This window comes from Notothenia rossii (genome assembly GCF_949606895.1).
Source record: "Notothenia rossii genome assembly, chromosome: 5".
In the NCBI taxonomy this organism is placed as follows: Eukaryota; Metazoa; Chordata; class Actinopteri; order Perciformes; family Nototheniidae; genus Notothenia; species Notothenia rossii.
Window position 1 is genome coordinate 56,917,975 of NC_136903.1, and position 12,278 is coordinate 56,930,252.

Sequence of the window (12,278 nt, forward strand, 5' to 3'; positions counted from 1 at the left end):
TCAGACGAATACAGCTTCAGTAGATTCATCTATTTTTAAAACATTTAAGTAAAACACAGGGAGAAAATAGAAATAGGTTATTGGTCACTGGACACTATGCATTAATGTACCCGTTTTACATGTAGGGTGACCCTTTGTATGCTAGACTGTGCAGCATTTTTATCATCTGTCCCACAAATGTACACAAATCTGTCGCCCATCTAAAGCTTTGCTTTTATCCAATGGTTGTTTAGAAAGCTAGGTCAACGTCAAGCCATATGTGCCAAAGATACGAATACCATTTTTAACTTCCAAGAAAACAAAGACATTTTAAAACACAATCTATCAATTATCAGCATATAGTGTTGATCAAAGCAAGGAATACTCTGATGTGTAGAGCAACTGAAGATAGAAAAGTGATGAAGGTCTGACAACATAATGCCTGTTCCGTATCTAACAGGGATGGAAAACAGTCAATCAAGAATAATCATATATTGAAAGAGAAATAAATTCAATTAAAGTTGATGATGATCATTTATAGAAAAGAGTGTGTGTAACTGAGAGTTCATGTTTGAAGCCCGGACAAATATGGAAGGAAAACCCTAAAAATTTGCTCAGCCAGTGTTGTGGACCGTAACAGTGTGGAGACAAACAGCGAATCAACATGTCCATTTGTTTTCATTGTTACACGGCTAAATAGCAGTTTCTGGAGCTGTTTGAAAGAGACTTATTTAGAGTCTGAAAAATGTATATTCAGTGCAACTTTAGTGGCCTCCTACCTATTGAAAGGTGTCAAATTCATCAAATTAAGTTGTCAGCTAAGTTAAATTAGTCACATTCAATTACAGAGAGGGAGTGAAAATATGTCCTCCATATGTTATTATGACAATTACTTTCTAGGCAGTGCACACACACACTTGAAATGACAGCTAGTCTTTTTCACTTACAACTGAGCCAGAAGGAAACGGCAGAGGTACTTTTAGCAGGGAAGAAATGTCCTGCTTCACCTGGATTGCATGTAATAAAGAATACTGAGAGACAAGAGGAAGAGGAAATCTTTTAGATAACTGTTGAACTGTGGGACTATACTATGTGTTTGATTGCTTATTACAGCAATATACTGCCATGTTGTATGCATTTCCTGTTTTTCCCCGCCAATATGCTTTTATTGCTGGGTATAAAAACCTCAAAATATGAGTGTTGGTACTCTGAGCTGCACCCTGAGGCTATGAGCCCCATCAGCCCCGCTCTGCTGTCTCCACATCACTCCACTGATTGACAGCTCAGTCGACCCGCTGCTCTCCACACTTTGTTTCATACCTGATGGAGCGGAGCGAGCCGGCATCAGTCAAACTCATTGAAGAAATGTAAATATGAAGCAGCAGCTGGAGACACGTTTTCACTGTGGAATCAATTACTGACTAACAGAGTTTATCTACTAGCATTTGCTGCTGGTTCAAAACTGTCATCTGAATTTGCTCTATATTAGAAAGACTTACTCATGCCAATCCCCCATCGCCCTGTCCCTGTAAAATACTCCATGTATTTAACATTGCACTCTCAAAACAATATGGAGTCCTGATGTACAGTTAAAAGCAAAAGTATAGAAATCTATGCAGCAGAAAAAGATAGATCAGCATTTTTATTCAAAGATTTTTTACCGTCTAAAACACACTGGACGCTGCACTAGGTCAGAAACCAGAGGAGACTGTGAAGTCCACTGCAGACAGACCACTTTTGGACAAAATGTCCCTGCTCATTGTGGAATAGCCTCCCGACTGAGATACGGGATTGTCCCACTCAGTGGTGTAGTGGGGATTTTTTTAATGGGTGGACGGGGTGGTGGGTGGACGGGAGACACTATGGACGCGCTCGTGAACTGTCAACGGGGGGGGGGCTTGGGGGACCTCTGTGTCGCCTGTCAGCGCAATTTACATGATGCCGTTTAGACAATATAATAATAAAGGGCGGTGCCGGCTATTAGCGAAACGATCCGGCCTGTTTGCGCGACTATGGGGACGCGGGGCAAATAATAAAAAATGCTGTGTGTGCAGTCCCGCGCAGTGCGGGACACCTGGTCACCCTACACACACGGTTCTGCCCCTCACACCCACACGTTTCAAATCAAGTTGCATAAATGCTTGAGCTACGTTTTTATTATAATTGCTGTGAAATCTGCCTATTATGTTTTCGTCATTATTACAACAAACACACACTTGCAACTGATAACACTGGCAATGATTTTAGATGTATTAGACTATTAAAAAAAAAGAAATCATGCTTCAAAAAAGTGGGGGTACGGCGTACCCCCGCGTACAACGCCCACTACACTATTGGTCCCACTCTCAATAGTTTTAAAGGTCAACTCAAAGAATGGTTGAGAAACAACCAGACGTGCAATCACCGCTAAATGCACTTTAACACAGGGGTGTCTCCTCTTGCACTTTATGCATCTCTTGTATCATCTCTTGCACTTAATATGTTGTTGCTGCTACATGGTACTGCAATATCATAAATACTTGTATATGCTGCTCTTGCTCTTTTGCATATCATGTATTTATTTTTTGCTATGTTTACAAATGTCATGTTCTTATATGTTGTATGTCAGGGACTACGGATGGAAATTTGCTAAAAGCTAAAATACGGCATATTTAGACTTGAAGCATTATTTGTCTAAAGTGTTTATTAATGTACATTGTCCCTATTCAAATAAACTATTCAATGTAAATGTAAAGGTGTGCCGCATTTGCGGCTCAGTTGAGGCTCCCTCCGTAAGATGAGGCCCCTTCCGCGAGGTGAGGCCCCACGCAGTCTGCGTGATCTTCCTGTAGGGAGGGACGGCCCTGATTACACGTCATGTCATGTCTGTCTTTTATGTCATTTCATCTCTAGTCAAGTCCCTCTGTTATATCTCTCACAGGCTCCGCCCTCTACTGGACTATATGGGTACTACCAGCGCCGTATAGACAGAGAGTTACGTCATCTCCGTTCACTCCAATGGACCACTTTTTTACAGCAATGGCAGATCGTGGAGCCTCTCAATCGTTCCCCAGAAGTTAGCGCCAAGGCTAGCAGAGCTGTAGAGTTGCAGCATAATAGACCGTTCGTGACGGACTTTTAAAGGTAATAGGAAGTTTAAAGATTTATATTGCGGATATTATCAGTACATCTGATTCAAATTAACATGTGTATTAAAGGATGTCAGTGGATTATCCCTAAATTAGTAGATTTAGGGAATGTTTACAGATAACAGATAAAGCTAGGATTCCGGATCAAGTTAGCAACACACGTTGAACAGCCTTTTAATTGTAAATTCCGTTCTCTTAATGTCATTTCGTCCAACGTTGTTGAATTAGAGAAGAGGGGCTTCTAAAAGGGATTGTATGCGGGGGTGGAGGGAGTTAAATATTAGATAAATATAACTTTGGTGCGTGTAAGAGTGAGTGTTTTTAGCAGAGCCATATTGTGTCCTTGTGATTATGTTGATTATTACCTGTCTGTATAATGTTGCAGCTCAGCTGATTTTGGATTGATGGCAAAGGGAGAGGGACTTAAGTGAGAGTGAAAACACAAGGTAAATTTAATACTACTGTTTTATATAAGTAAGCATACTAAACATGTATTCTATCACTGTATTATATAATTAATCTTGTTAGTAACCTACTGTATGGCAGGTGGAGGGGCAGTGATGTTACAGGTGGAGGAGCAAAACTGCAAGACTGCAAACTCACAAGACAGAGAAATCAAAGTTTGTTCTCCAGAGAAGAGGTTGACTTCACTTCATTTATTTCATATTTTCTAAAGATGTGGAAATGGCAACAAAAAAAAACTTAAGAGCTGCAACCAAGACAACTGTAACAACATGATTAGAGAGCCACCAAGGTTTTTCAAGTCCCTCTCTTACTCCATTTTGCCAACCCAAACTTCCAGGTACATGACGGGACACCTTGCTTGTTTTTGTTGTTTGCGCTCCTCTGGCGGGGTGCTGGCAGGTGGAGGGCAGTGATGTTGGCAGGTGGAGGGGCAGTGATGTTACGGGTGGAGGGGCATTGATGTTAGCTGTTACACACCAGGCTCAAACTTAACACATTGCATCCTTCTTTGCAGTGTCCTTATTCCTGGAAGGGGAATCTGCAATTCCTGCAGAGTTTTGTAACCCGTTGGTCCGCACGCAAAGCAAATTTTTAAAGCCTTCTTAATTGTCTCATTGCTCCATTTCATCCCCTTTGTGATGAGTCTGCCTAATGCCTTAAGTTGGTCTTTTGAAAACGTTTTCTTATGTTTGTTGTCCCTAATTTTCATTGTTTTCTTGAGAGCAGAGCTGCATTTTCCTTCCTGATTTTTCTTAGTGCAGACTTTGCTTTTTTGGTGATTCCTTCTTGGCTCTTTAATTTTCTCTTTAATTTTTTTAATAGATCTGTTTGACTGGCTGCTGGTTCCCTCGTATGCTGACTGGCTGCTGGTTCCCTTGTATGCTGACTGGCTGCTGGTTCCCTCGTATGCTGACTGGCTGCTGGTTCCCTCGTATGCTGACTGGCTGCTGTTTCCCTCGTATGCTGACTGGCTGCTGGTTCCCTCGTATGCTGACTGGCTGCTGGTTCCCTCGTATGCTGACTGGCTGCTGGCTGAGTGGGTGGTGTCCACCCTCCCTGTCTCTCCTCACTAGCCATGTCCTCTCTTTCTTCACCCTCACTTTCCTTTCTCTCAGTCTCCTCATCCCTTCTTCCCTCAATCTTTGAGACTAATGTAAGTAGAAGACATGGCACTGTAGATTTTCGAACATTTAAAATATTATACCACTTAAAGATAAGAAATATGACTTTTGTTACTAAGAGTTCATACTTATTATACCTGTGTCACCTTTCACACTATAGCTGTGATCATGAGCTATGGGCTTTGTAGATACAGGTCCCGGGGTGAATCGTGGTGCAGGGGCCCTTCTCTTTTTGACCACAGGGCAATGCACGAAGATGGTGGGTATAGCCTCTGCTCTCAGCCTAGTCTTGCCCTTTTTTGTCTTGACAAACTGGTCTGCATCAAAATGTGCCTGCGGAGTGACTAGAGGTTACTTCACACACAGAACAACTCAGTTTTGTCTGCCCACATACATATTCCATAGTGGTTGAATACACAGTATTAGGAAACACTTTATACTTACTGGACATGTTATACTCATTACATACCGTATATAAAATATGACCAAGAATGTGAGACAACTTTATAGAAATTCATATCACATCTGTTACTGATGCCATTTGTCATACTTTGTTAAACTCACAAATAATAAAGTTCCATAACTTCAGTTGGGAACAAAGACCACACCTTATCTCCCCAAGGCAATTTTCCATCCAATAGGTGTGCTATATAGGTGTGTATAACCCTTTCTCCTGTCTGTTACTCCCTCTTTCAGCACACGAACCAGAGGGGGATTCAATGGAGGCTGAATACCTGTACTGAGACCCTCACCCTGCACCCTGAGTCTCAACTCTCTGTGTTTTTCAAGCCTATCCCTGTTTTTTTGTATTAAACAAAACATTAAGCTTTCCCAATGGTGTGGTTTTCGTTTTGTGAAAAAGTGCAAATGCAGTGTTTGTATATAATATCCTCACATATTTGTTTGCTGTTGGTCGTGAAATTGCTCCTGCTGACTTGAGCCAGCCATTTTTTCTCCGCTCTGTGTCAGTGGGGAAGCCGTACATTCATACTCCTTTCTCGGAGCGATTTGAGCATCCCCAGACAGCACAGCAAACCATGGTGGCGACTAGGAGGCAGCACAGCAAACCAGGACAACACGGAGGAAAAGGCACAGACAAACTGCATAATATGCTATTCAATGTTTATTGAATTCCATGTATTTGCAATGGATGTTCCAAAAACAACACATTTAACATCATCATCATCATCATGCTGCTGCTGCTGCTAGTCCTTTGATAGTCACCTGTCGGTCTCCTGTCCTTTCTGAAAACCATAAAGATGACATTAGTCATTTAAATAACTTGTGTCCTCAATTACCATGGGATTACTGAAACTACCATGAATTTAAGAAAATGGTAGAAATGAATCTAATCTGAATTTTGAAGCATTCCTTTAGATCCCCTCCCTCTAAATATATCAATAAACATTACAAAGTGATGCTCCTGACTACCATACAAGTTTAAGAAGATAATATTGGTTTTAAAGAATTCAAAGCTATAAATAAACAGCAACAGGCTCTTTAACCAAGGCACTGTTAGCCTAACATGTAAACTAGTTGTTCACACTAATCCTAATATTATCACTTAATATTAGCAAATTCTATTTAATTTTTTAGAACATATTGATGTAAATACATACACATATCGATTTGTTGTATAAATATTGCAAATCAAAACCTTTATTCACTAATAATTAACAAAAAATCGTAGTTCTATCTCCTGTTATCAATGCATTCACATTGCCCACCATGAACTTCCGGGGAACGATCCTCGTCTACATGAACCACGTGACGATAACCGTTTTTGGACTTCCGCTGTCGTAACTCTTCTATCTATACGGCGCTGGGTACTACATTATCCTGCAAGCCTTCTCCCACTGAGATTTCTCTAGACGCAGCCGGCCTTGGGGCGGGTCTACCTGAATGCACGCGCATCTCACCGTATAAAATGAGGCCTCGCCTCCTGACTATCATCCTTTTCTCTTCAGCAGCGGAAGTGATTCCACTGAGCTTTTAGACGAGAGAGAAAAAGAGAGCAATTGAGTCAGTTCTTGACCACAGGACCTGCCCGAAATGTCCGAACCTGATCGCGGGGGCTGATCCACACCCCTTCTGCTTTTTGTGTATGGAGCCTGACCACGCCGTGAGCGGTGTGGGCCCGGCGCCGGTGTTGTGTCAAATTATGCCCCCCGTCATGAAATGCCCCCCTTTCTAAATGACACGTTTACACCTTAAAACGATGTTTAAAACGAAAGTTAAACGTTCAGGGTTTTTATTAATGGTAATTTTTAGACTGTGTGTTGTTTAGTGGAAGCTCATAATAGTCTTGATTCTTCTGGTTTAACTTTTCGCTCCGTATTTGATGGCAGTGGTGTCGAAAATCATTTGTCACTTCCTTTTCAGTTTTAGTTTTTTTATATATATATTTTTATTATTATTGTTACGTCCTGTCTGTATAAACGTGCTTTAAAATGTATTGTTTAATTTTACATAGTTTTCATCTAATAATGAAAATATATGTTTACAAATGTTACATATTCTTTGTCAGCATATTTTTGCCATAATAATAATAATAATACATAATATTTATATAGCGCCTTTCACGAAACCCAAGGTCGCTTCACAAGTCGGGCAGGGGGGGGGAGTAGGGGAAAAGAGGCAGACAGGTCAGGGAGGGGGGGGCAAGCAAGTAGCGGAAAAATAAAAATAAACCTATCAAACTAACTATATAGTGGGGAAAGCCTTGGTGAAAAGGTGCGTTTTGAGGGCTTTTTTGAAAGTGTCCAAGGTTGGGGCGCTGCGGATTTCGGGGGGGTGAGAGTTCCAGAGGGTCGGGGATGCTACACTGAAAGCTCTGTCACCGAAAGTCCGCAACCTGGTGCGGGGGGTCTCTACCCCCCGCACCAGGAGATACTGTCCAGACGATCGGAGCCTCCGGGATGGAGTGTGGTGGCGGAGAAGGTCAGACAGGTATTTGGGGGCGAGGGCATGGAGGCATTTGTAGGTCAGAAGAAGGAGTTTATATGTGATATGGTGCTTGACTGGGAGCCAGTGGAGGTGGATGAGGGTGGGGGTGATGTGCTGCCAGGGCTTGGTGTGAGTGAGCACCCTGGCAGCCGAGTTCGGCACATACTGGAGCCTGTCCAGGGCTTTACTGGGAACCCCGAACAGGACTCCGTTGCAGTAGTCCAACCGGGAGGAGACGAATGCATGGATGAGGGTCTCGGCCACGGAATCGGAGAGTGATGGTCGTAGATGGGAGATGTTCCTGAGGTGATAGAAATGAGAGACTTGAGTCAAGGATGACACCCAGGTTACGGACTTCGGGAGACAGGGAGATGGAACAGCCGTCAATGTGGAGGAGGAGATCCCCAACCTTCCGGAGTGGTGCCTTGGGGGCCACAACCATGAGCTCAGTCTTCTTACTGTTGAGTTTGAGTAGATTTGCTGTCATCCAGGTTTTTATGGCATGGAGACAATTGACCAGAGACTGTGGAGGGAGCTGGGCAGATGGTGAGGTGCTGAGATAGAGCTGAGTGTCATCAGCGTAGCAGTGGAAATTGAGACCGAAGTGACGTATGATCTGGCCAAGGGGGAGCATGTAAATGGTGAAAAGTAGGGGACCAAGCACGGAGCCTTGGGGGACACCATGGTTGACTGGGGCCGGGGGGGAGGATGAGCCGCTGATGCTGACAAACTGAGACCTGGTTGAGAGATAGGACTGAAACCATGACAGAGCTGTGCCAGTGATGCCAAGGTTGTCGGAGAGGCATTTCAGGAGGACTGTATGAGAAACGGTGTCAAAGGCCGCAGAGAGGTCGAGGAGGATGAGAATACTGATTTGTCCGGAGTCAGCAGCGAGAAGGAGGTCATTAGTGATCTTGAGGAGGGCGGTCTCTGTGCTGTGATGTGCTCTGTAGGCTGACTGTAGGGGTTCGTAGAGCTCATGGTTTGACAGATGTTGATGAAGCTGGGCGGCGACTGCTCTTTCCAAGGTTTTACTAAGGAAAGGAAGGTTGGAGATCGGTCGGTAGTTGTTCAGCTCCTCAGGGTCAAGACCAGGCTTCTTGAGGATGGGAGTGATGGAGGCGGTTTTGAAGCAGGAGGGAACTATTCCAGATGACAGAGAGGAGTTGATGATGTCTGTTATGATGGGGCAGAGGGTGGGAAGGCAGGCCTTGACCAGCACCGTGGGCATGGGGTCAAGGGAGCAGGTGGAGGCCTTAGCATTGGTCACCAGCTTCGAGACCAGTGGAACATCCACTGGGGAGAAGGAGGAGAGAGAGCATTGGGGATTGAGGGGTTGAGCTGGTAATGTGCATTTCTGTGTCAGGGGCCAGTGCAGAGAGGGGGAGGGGGCGGGCACCAGGAGTTGTTGATGAATGGAGATCACCTTAGCCTGAAAAAAGTTGAGGAATTTGGAGCAGAGGTCAGGAGCTTCAGCAGTGTACGTGGCAGGGAGGGGGCGGAGCAGTCGGTTGATGGTGGAGAACAAGGATCTGGGGTGATTTTGTTGTGAGGTGATGAGGGAGGAGTAGTAGGCGGTCTTGGTCTTGGAAAGAGCCTCCTTGCCATGCTATGTACCCCTTGCTATCTTACATAATAAAAGTATCACATTCATGAATCTTGCTCCATTCATTGGTACTAGTCCTACAACCATACCCTGAAAAATGCTTGAGGGTGGGAATAAGAGAACCATCTTTTTGGGTGGGATGCATTTTTTGACAGGCCTGGCTATCACAATATGCCCCCCTTGCTATCTTACAAAATAAAAGGGTCACATTCATGAAACTTGCTCCATTTATTGGTTCCAGTCCTAGAACCATACCCTGAAAAATGCTTGAGGGTGGGATTAATAGAGGCATCTTTTTTTTGGGGGGGCGGGGGGGGGGGTGCATTTTATGACAGGCGTGGCTATCACAATATGCCCCCCCTTGCTATCTTACAAAATAAATGTGTCACATTCATGAAACTTGCTCCATTCATTGGTACTAGTCCTAGAACCATACCCTGAACAATGCTTGAGGGTGGGATTAATATAAACATCTTTTTTTGGTGGGGGGGGTGCATTTTATGACAGGCCTGGCTATCACAATGTGCCCCCCCTTAATATCTTACAAAATAAAAGGGTCACATTCATGAATAGTATATTAATAATGTGCCATACAAATTGTTGTATTGTATCACTGCCTGGACCATTGGTACTTTTGGGTTAATATTGACCAGGGACATTATCAGGGTTTTAAAAGTAACACAGTGGCTTAAGTATAGATTAGGGTAAATAGTCACTACATACAGTATATTGTGTATCTCAATTCCAAACTATACAGATAACATATGAAGCATCGCAGGCAGGCATCTTGAACTGCAATTTCATATAGGCTACACACGTCACACTCTACAAACACACCCTTTCAATTCTGCGGTTTATTTAAGATGTGAGATTTCCCCATCTTCCTCCTTTCAATGTGCTCATTGGTGTGTATTACTTTTAACTGATATCCTCAGTTAATTTTTACCTTGAACTTATTATAATCAAAGCTGTAAAGCTAATACATGTGATGAACAACAAAAGAACTATGAGAACCAAACTTAAATTGATGCGTACAGTGCGAAAGAAGTTTTTGGATGTTTTGAAATGACATTGTGCAGGTTCCCATTCTACATAGGGTAAGGAGAGTGCTCAGATTTAATCATTTAGAAAATCTAAGTGTTTGTGTGTTTTGCCTTTTCTTCACCCAAAATAATAAAAGACCACCCTGCACAACAAGTGTCCTTATATAATTGACCTTTTAGTCAAAAATTGGAATGGGTCAACTTGACCCCAAATCTGCAATGTGGTTTATCTGAAGATATTGACCACTTTTTGTCTCAACAGATGATCTAAGCAGGCTTTGCTGTTACTGCGGGATGGAGGAGCAGGATGAACAACATTGGGTAATTTCCTATTGCACATTACAAAAAAAGAAAATTAGCAGAAATATGTTTCCAGACTTTATCAACATAACATTTGCGTTGGTAATTGCTACTATATTTGGCATCTTCAGCATTAACTGATAAAGGATTAATGTTTTGCTTGTTTTTCCATACATTTTTGTTGAAAATGTATTTCTTTCTCATGAGACAACATTTATGTTTTTGAAAGATACCGATAATTGAAGGAATGGTTACAATGTTAGTGGGAAATACATTAGAGATATTCTATTATCATAAAAAAATCCCATAATGCATACCTTACATAACAAGTGTTTATTGTTTTCTCAGATTTGCTGTGACATTTGTCAGCGGTGGTACCACCACCAATGTGTACAAAGGCCTCCAGTGGATCAACCGTACTTGTGCCCTGGATGCACATAATTCCCCGAAGGAACCATCATTAACTGTCCACTGTCATTTCAACCTATGCAACTATTGTTAGTATAGGGAATTATTAAGTGTTCAGTAAAAAAGTCAACACCATTATGTAGTCTTTAGAGTCCCATAATTACCATATTGGTCTTGAGTAAGACATGGGTTCTCAACATAGGAAAAAACTGTTCATGAGGAAGGTTGAGGATAGGTTTTCAATATGACCGTTATTTTGCAGGTTTATCTGGAATATTTGAACGGTGCAGTTAACATTTATCATAGTTTGGTCAGATATGATTAGCTCAAAAGGGTTCAGGTGATGACAGATGATAATGAATGCCAACTAACTACTAGTTATTTTTAAGCAAGTTAAATTTATAATCCAGACAGACCTGCAAGCATACCCCTACTCTATGATCAGATAGTATGCTCTGTAACATGACTTGCATGTTCAGTTTGTATTTTCTCAACTATCAGCAACTAGGGGATAAGTAATCTAAACTCCTTAATACCTACATCAATGAGACACATAATACATGCTCTGTAATGGAATTAAAATCCTCCCTTGTGGTGCATTGTGATGATGTATGCTGTCAAAGGTTAGTCAGCTAAATTGAACGTACCACAGGGTGCTGCAAATAACTTGTCTAAATTGTGCGGCACTCTAATGGATGTTATTTATCAAGTCTGACTGTGTTTACACTGATCTTTTAGTGTCTAATTAAAAGCTATGTACAGGGATGTCATGTCTTAAGCGAGAGCACACACACACACACACACACACACACACACACACACACACACACACACACACACACACACACACACACACACACACACACACACACACACACACACACACACACACACACACACACACACACACACACACACACACACACACACACACACACACACACACACACACACACACACACACACACACACACACACACACACACACACACACACACACACACACAAGGGGGTGCATATCGTGGCAACCAGGCCTGTCATAAAATGCACCCCACCCCAAAAGATGTTTCTATTAATCCCACCCTCAAGCATTTTTCAGGGTATGGTTCTAGGACTAGTACCAATAAATGGAGCAAGTTTCATGAATGTGACACTTTTATTATGTAAGATAGCAAGGGGTACATAGCCTGGCAAAAATATGCTGACAAAGACTATGAAACATTTCGAAACATATATTTTGATTATTAGATGACAACTATGTAAAATTAAACAATACATTTTA

At 42.4% G+C, this 12,278-nt stretch overlaps 1 long non-coding RNA gene across 11 annotated transcripts; it reads left to right on the top strand.

Moving 5' to 3' along the window:
* The first annotated feature begins 2,915 nt into the window (after positions 1-2,915).
* LOC307040096 lies at positions 2,916-5,523 on the top strand. Of its 11 annotated transcripts, none has more exons than XR_013808417.1 (4): positions 2,916-3,102; positions 3,493-3,553; positions 3,636-3,909; positions 4,087-5,523. It is a non-coding gene; the product is annotated as an uncharacterized lncRNA (long non-coding RNA). The 11 variants fall into 11 exon arrangements; XR_013808418.1 differs by having other exon boundaries at positions 4,395-5,523; XR_013808419.1 differs by having other exon boundaries at positions 3,636-3,747.
* The last annotated feature ends 6,755 nt before the right edge of the window (positions 5,524-12,278 follow it).